The 7,902-nt window shown below is 47.6% G+C and overlaps 1 long non-coding RNA gene across 1 annotated transcript; it reads left to right on the forward strand.

Moving 5' to 3' along the window:
- Positions 1-381: 381 nt before the first annotated feature.
- LOC119878013 lies at positions 382-7,348 on the forward strand. Its single transcript, XR_005385885.1, has 3 exons — positions 382-548; positions 4,500-4,593; positions 7,210-7,348. It is a non-coding gene; the product is annotated as an uncharacterized LOC119878013 (long non-coding RNA).
- Positions 7,349-7,902: the final 554 nt, after the last annotated feature.

Here is a 7,902-nt window from a genome sequence, read left to right on the forward strand (position 1 = left end):
AATGTCTGGGATAGCTCAGCCCACGGATAGGGCCACACCCTCCCAGTGAATGGACGGGAGCGATGTGCCCATGGACACGGGGGTTGGAAGACTCCAGAACGTGACACAGAGCATGGAAACCCTGGTTCCCCCTGATGATCCCAGAGGGAACAGGTGGGATGACGGCTGGAGACACCCCCGCTGCAAAAAAAGAGGAACCCCGAGATGCTGATAAAAAGCAAAGGGCCAGCTTGGCGCTTGAGAAAGATGGTGCTGGGGGTTGGAGCACTTCCTGCGCGCCGGGGAGATAACCCCGGCCCAGCCACTCATTGAGAAGGAGGACACGGCTGATGGCAGATAAGGCGCTTCTCTCCAAACGCTGACGTGGGGATGAATTGTGAGTGGGAGTCCATAGAGAGCAGGCTCTTGACCAGGCTTCTTGAGCTCATCCCCGCGGGGACCACGGTTCCGTCCCGCCGTCCCGAGCACCCCTTCTGGTGCCGCCTGTCCACAGCACCTTCTGAAAGCGCCGGAGCGGTCCGAGGACGTTCCAGAAACCTCGCTGACCAGTAAGCTGATGTTTTGTGCATCTCTAGGGCTGTGGGGTTTGTGAGATCCTACAGCAGGATGGGCGCCGGATGGGAGGGGAAACCAGCGCCGTGGGTGGGTATAGGGGGGTATATCACTCATGGAGCAGACGGAGGGCGTGTGGAGGGGATGAGCATCCCCACGGTGCCCAGATGAGAACCAGCGGTGTGAGCATCACTTTACGAAACTCACAAGAGGTCTGTCTGGTGGGTGTCTGCGAGCGAAATGCTCGGGGTGTCTCCCCACTGTCTACAGGGCGTACGTCCTTCTGGGGAAGCACCCAATATTCCTTTGGGATTTTTTTAAGAGATTTTATTTACTCATTCATGAGACGCACAGAGAGAGAGAGAAAGGCAGAGACACAGGCAGAGGGAGAAGCAGGCTCCATGCCGGGAGCCCGACGTGGGCCCGGGGTCACGCCCTGGGCCGAAGGCAGCGCTAAACCGCTGAGCCACCCAGACTGCCCACTTTGGGGGTTTTTAAGCATTCAAGTGACCAAGGCTTGGTCTTTGATACCGACGGGTCTGACAGGTGCACGGTTAAGTTGGCCCCTGGGTCTACACGGGGTGCATAACCTGCCTTCCCCTTGCACCTGCAGGCGGGACAGGGTGGTGGAGGGAGGGGGGGTCCCCAGAAATGCTGTGGCCTGAGAAGCATAGCGCAGAAGCCAAGTAGCTCCAGCCTGAGCTGGACGAGGCTGTGATGTGCAGCCCCCGGCGATGGGTGAGCACTCAGAGTGTCCCTGCCACCCCGATCAACAGCTCAGATCTTCCTACCTGGGAGCTGGAACCCCAAACCAAAGGGCATAGATGAGCCTGGTATGAAACGGGGTGGGGGGAGTCATGCCCCGAGGCAAGCACCCTTGTTCCCAACGCAGAAGGCTCGCAGAAGGTGCCACCTGCAGCCAGTGGCCAGAGGTCGGACCTAGGGCCCTGAAGCCTGGGGACACATCCTTGGAGAACGCGGGAGAGAAATGAGGCCAATGCTGCATTTAGGACTAAATAAAAGGAATCCCTTCTAATTACATTTTAATATGTTCCATGTGATGAGGACACTGGGGTCGGAAGCCTGTTGGTTACTAAGACACGCGGAAGGAACGACGGGGCACGTGGTTGGGTCAACGCCATGAGAAGGGCGATGACGATGTGCAAAGCTGCTGTACTTAATGCAAAATTTAAAAAGTCATTAAAAGGCAAACGCCCCATCCGGGTGCCCAGCTCCTCTGGCTGCGTCTGTAGGCTGACCTGTCCCCAGGGTGGGTCCCCACGGAGGCCGAGGCTGGTTCCCCCCGAGGCCTCTGTCCCGGGCGTGTAGACGCCGTGTTCTCCCTGTGTCCTCACATGTTCATCGCTCTCTGCACATCGTTCCCTGATCCTATGATCGGGGCGCACCATACAGACCTCACCTAAATCCCCTCTTTAAAGACCGAATATCCCAATGCAGCCCCATCCTGAAGTCATGGAGTAAGGGTTTCAACAGGTGCATTTCAGTGGGTCACCACAGAGCCCCCGAGGACACCCGTTCTTGGAGAAGGGACACATCTGCCTCTCGGCCACAACGGCAGCTCCGGGGGGTGATAATGCCCCTTTGGGACACAATGGCGGGGCCTGGTTGCCCGTGTCTGTCTCCTCAGAGCTTCTCGAGCAGCCGCCCCTGAGGTTCTCCGTGGCCGTTCTGTGCTCAACATTGACACAGAGACTGACCCCGCGCAGACCTTGTGCCCCAAAGGGCTCACTTCCCTGGGCCGCGGCACGTTGGTTCTTCCTGCCCTGGGTGTGAGACTCTGGGACAGACCTCAGACGTCCCCACCGCAGCCCTCATGTGTCGCTGTGCTTCCTTCCTCGTGGGGAAAAGTCTCGGTGGCGACTGTAGAGTAGGTGAGGGCCATCGGGGGCATGGCAAGGGATGGAGGGAGGCGTCTGAGAGCCACCGCCGTCAGGCAGACCATCCCCGGCGCCAGGGCCTGACCCATAGCAGGTGCACTAAGAACAAGGAGTGGCCTCCACTGGGGGCCAGGGCACAGCACCCCTCCACACGCTGAGCTCATATACACTTCATGCCTTGAAGGGCATCACCACAGGCCCCCCAAAATGTACCTCTTGGCCATACAGATGATTTCAGACCACAGGCCACTGAGAACCAGCAGGAGCACAAATAGTTCTGGATGCCTCCCTAGCTGCCAGAAAATACAGGAGATTCATTTCCCTTCCTGGAGGAAATGTACGTCCATACACGGACCTTCTTTATTTTATTTTATTTTATTTTATTTTATTTTATTTTATTTTATTTTATTTTATTATTTATTTTATTTATTTATTTTATTTTATTTATTTTATTTATTATTTATTTTATTTATTTATTATTCATTTCATTTATTTTATTTTATTATTTCATTTTATTTTATCATTTTATTTTATTTTATCATTTTATTTTATTTTATTTTATATTTTGTTTTAAGACTGTATCTATGAGTTCACGAGACACACAGAGAAGGACAAAGATGCTCCCCACACTGAGAAGACAATGACGCTCAGAGACTTCTTATGGTCTCGGAGATGCTAATGAACAAGACCGCCCCCGGACGTGCCACACGTTTCCTGCTGCCCCTTTCCATATAACTGTCCTTCCCCATTCAGGAGCCAGAAACCCATTTTCTGACATTGAATCAAAAATGGTTTAAAAAAAAAAAAAAAAAGGTTTATTAAACTCGCTGACCATCTGGCTGCCTCCCTGAGCTGCATTTTCCTTGCTGGACTCCCATGCGTATATATATATATGGCGTAAATGCTGGGTTTTCTGTTAAATCTTTTTATCCACGTAATTTGTGGGCATCGGGTGCAGATCTAAGAGGTTAGAGGGAAACGATTTTTCCTGCCCTTCAACCTCTCCTCCCTGATTTTCTCTTTTCCCCGGCCTCCTCCCTTGGTCTGTCTTATGTAGGAAGACCTCCCGCTTGGTAATGAGACACAGAGCAGGAAGGAGTTTACCTGCTTCCCCCAGGTAGGGAAATAAATGGCTTCCATCATCCCAGGAGGTGGGCGCACATCCCTGGAAAGGGCCGGAAACACTGTAATGATGTGCACCCCGACTCGCTGGTGGCCTCTGGGCTCCTATTGGCTCTTTCTGCAAACGTATTCCATCCTGAGAGCACTTGGGCGGCTCAGTTGGTTAAGAGTTAGACTCGCAGTTTCAGCTCAGGTCATGATCTCAAGGTCATGAGATGGAGCCCTGCATTGCTCTGTGCTCAGCGTGGGGTCTGCTTGAGATTCTTTTTTCTCCGCCCCTAACTCCTGGCTCTTTTGATCTCTGTTTCTTTCTCAATAATAATAGTAATAATAATAATATGATTAATAAAGGTGTTCTGTCTTCAGCCAGACAGAGCTGCCTCATACCCCAAAGTGGATGCCGTGGAGCAGTATCCTCATCACACATTCCTTCTTTTTCATGGAGGCCTCACCTCCCCTGCCCCTGAACCACCTACTGCAAGAGGCACAACCTCAAATAACCCCAATATGCATGGCGGGGTTCAGAGTGGGTCCCCACACAGCGGCCCAGGGGCGGGGATGTGGTCTAGACCCGCAATGGCCATGGTGATGCTGGGTTGCAGGAAAAAGTCCAGTCTGGTGGGAAAAGTGAGTTCGATCCCACGTTGGTAGTCATCGTGGATAATGCACCTTGAGTGTCCTGATGCCTTGAAGGGGGCTCCAGGAGGGTTTCAGAGGGGCTGTCACTTTGTAGGGGGGACCAGGCATGTGGAAATAGGATGGTGGACACACCCAGTGGTTTGACCACATAGGGCACGGGATGCCCCCCAGCCCAAGAACTTGCTCCTGACACCTGACGGCCCCAGGGGCATGGAGGGGTTCTGAGAATGGAGGGTTCCTGCCCCACCTGGAATCTGACCCTCTGACCTGAGGTCTCCTCCTCTTCAGGTGCAGCATTGGGGCTGGGCCATGGCGACTACGCTGGATCTGGTGAGCTTTCTGGTCCTCCTGAGCTCAGTGTGCTGCAGAGAACCACAGCCGGGTAGGTGCTGGCAGGTGGTGGGGGCGTCTGGGCAGGGTCCCCCTAATGCTGGAAGAGGACAAAAGGCCCTCCCCCAGACCTGATGCATCTATGCATCTCCCCATCCTCTACCCCTGCCCTGGTAAGAGAAGGGGTCCTTGTGGAAACCAAACTGTCAGCGGATGTTCATCTGGCACAATCAGGGAGAAAATCCTATCCCCAAACCCCAAGCCCAGCTGGGGTGTCGGCTTTTCTGCCTGTCCTGGGAAAACCTTATTAAAAAGCAAAAATCTCGGACCTGCCGAGATGGCACGGTTGGTTAAGAATCCGACTCTTGATTTTGGCTCAGGTCATGATCTCAGCATGGAGTCTCCCCCGCCGTCCCCCACCGCTGCTCTCTCTCTCTTCCTCTCTCTCAAATAAATACAGAAATTCTTTTTAAAAAATATTTTAGAAACAGAAAAATATCCTCCCAACCCACAGAACCTCTCCCCAAAGACGCTAGAGAACGTAGAAATCTTACCGCAGGGCGACCCACCAAAGAGAGCGCACACACAGGGAGAGAAAGCTCACCGTGTTGGGAGCCAGCTGCCCGGGAAGTTGGGCTCCTCTCCTCCCCGGAAACGGGCGTTCACTTCTCTGATCATCACATTTCACAGACGCCCCAGACCCTCAGCTAGCTATTCCGCATTGTTGACGCTCATGTAGCCCCTCTATGAAGAGCCACGCATCTCTTTGTACTTTTGTAGCCTTTGATTTCAGTGTCAAATAAAAAAAAAAAAAAATTCATGCCAAGACCAATGTCCAGGCACCCAGCAACCTGGGCTTTTTGTTTTTATGGGGTTTTTTCTTGCCTAGGAGTTTTGTAGATTCGGGTTGTACCTGTGAGTCTTTAATCCAGTTGGAGTTAATTTTTTTGTGGATCTGGTTAGTGGTCTGCTTCCACTTTTTTGTAAGTGGCTGCCGCTGTTCCCACACCGTTTTTTGGAGAGACTGTTTGTCCCCTGTTGTCTATTCTTGGCTTTGTTGTTGTAAATTAATTGGTCCTTCTTTGTTTTTTTTCCCCCTAATAGGGAAAATTAAAGTCCTCCTGGTCATTTTGCACTTGTCCTCACTATGGCAGTTTTCTTCTTGGTCAAGGTGCTGCATCAGCCCCACCCCAAAGGGCATAGCCCATCCCCTGACCTATCCTGAAGGCCTGGGAGGGAAGCCCCACTTTGCATTCCCTCTGGGAAGATACAGAGGGCCCCAATTTCTGCACAGCCTGCCTTGTGATTTTAAATTTTTTCTAGACATTTTTTCCATGTTAAAATTTTTTCCTGTATTTAATTTTTTTCTGTATTTTAAGATTTTTAAAATATTTTTATTTCTCTGTATTTTAAGGATCAGTTTCTGTAATTTTAAAATTATCATTACTATAGATAACTTCTTGGTATTTTTCAAATTAGTTTCTTTCTTTTCTGTATTTTTCAAGTTATTATTCCTATATCTGACTTGTCTGTATTTTTTACATTATTTTCTATATTTTTCAAATTATTATGACTCTAGTTAACTTTTCTGTATTTTTCTGTTTTCCAAATGATTATTACTCAACTTTTGTGTATTTTTTTCAAATTATTTTGTGTATTTTTCAAATTATTACTGCTATACCTAACTTGTCTGTATTTTTCTAATTATTTTCTGTACTTTCCTTTCCCTTTTTTAAGATTTTTATTTATTTATTTTGAGAGAGAGAGCAAGAGAGAAAGCACAAGCAGGGGGAGGGACAAGAGGGAGAGGGAGAACGAGACTCCCCTATGAGCAGGAAGCCTGACACGGGGCTGGATTCCAGGACCCTGACATCATGACTTGAGCTGAAGGTAGACATTCAACTGACTGACCCACCATGGTGCCCCTTTTTCTGTATTTTTCAAACTATTATTATTATACTTAACTTTTCTGTATTTTTCAAATTATTTTTTGCATTTTTAAAATTACTGTTAATATAGCTAACTTTTCCGTACTTTTCAAATTATTTTTTCTATTTTTCTAATTATTATTGCTGTACCTAAGTTGTCTGTTTTTCAAATTATTTTTTGTATTTTTCAAATAACTATTACTATACTTAATTTTGTGTATTTTTCAAATTATTGTTACTATAGCTAAGTTTCCTGCACTTTAGCTAAGCAATGATTCTTGCTATACTTTTGTGTATTTTTATTTTTTATCTTTTTTCTTTTGTGTACTTTTAAAATTATTTTCTATATTTTTCACATTATTACAATAGCTAACTTGTATTTTTCAGATTATTTTCTGTATTTTTCAAATTATTATTACTAAAGCTAAGTTTAGGGGTATGAAGTGATATCTCGTTGTGGTTTTGATGTTCATTTCCCTGATAACTGATGGTTCTGAGCATCTTTTTTTCCTTTTTTTCTTTTTTCTGGGCATCCTTTCATGGGCTTGTATATGTCACTTTGAAATCGTTCATTTTACGTTATGTGAATCTGGCCTCAGTAAACCGATATGACAATCCCCACCTGGTGTTTGCAGAACGTCTCCCCTCTCACCTGTAACTATAACATCACTTGCAAGGGGTGGGGAGGGGAGCAGGTTCTAATTCCTACTAAGTGTTTATTAATATTTTTTTAATTGCAGCACAAGAAAACGTATCTCCTATTATAAACATGCAGCTAGATTCAAGGAAGAAAATGTTAAGCTGGAATTACATAAGAAATGTGAGTGAGCAAGAATGCGTAATATATACCCCGCTCGGCTCTCCCACCTCGCAACCCCCACAGGTGAGTGTTCATGGCTCGTGCCTTATGGCTTGGCTCCTTGCAAACCTTGAATTGTCCTGTGAGATGACTCTTACGTCTCCTGCCTCCTCTTGAGTTCCACTCCTATTGCTGTTGTTGGGGAAAAAAAAAAACATTTCCTCTACCCTCTCAGGTTCAGGGGTAGGGATGTGCAAATTAAACTGACGAGTGTCAGATTTTTCAGAAGAAAAGATCTACAGATTTGTTCCCGGTTCAACTTTTTTTTACCTAAATGAAGATTCACAGGAGAGAAGTAAACCCCCAAAGAAGTGGATGGACTAGGGAGTTTTTGTGCCATTTTTTCTAAAAGGCTGGAAAATTGAGGAGACGTCTCGACAAAGAAATGTGGATTTCAGCTTCTGAGGCCGATAAATTTCGGGGACGTGACCATGGAATCAGCATATGTGTTATTCCCATGTCCATTCTCAGGTGCCAGATGCTCAAAATGATCCTTATTCCAAAATAGCCTATTTGGGATTAATCCCAACTATAGGAGCCCTTCACCCTGCTTTGTACAGTGAGAGTAAAATCT

This window comes from Canis lupus, chromosome X, assembly GCF_011100685.1.
Source record: "Canis lupus familiaris isolate Mischka breed German Shepherd chromosome X, alternate assembly UU_Cfam_GSD_1.0, whole genome shotgun sequence".
Lineage (NCBI taxonomy): Eukaryota > Metazoa > Chordata > Mammalia > Carnivora > Canidae > Canis > Canis lupus.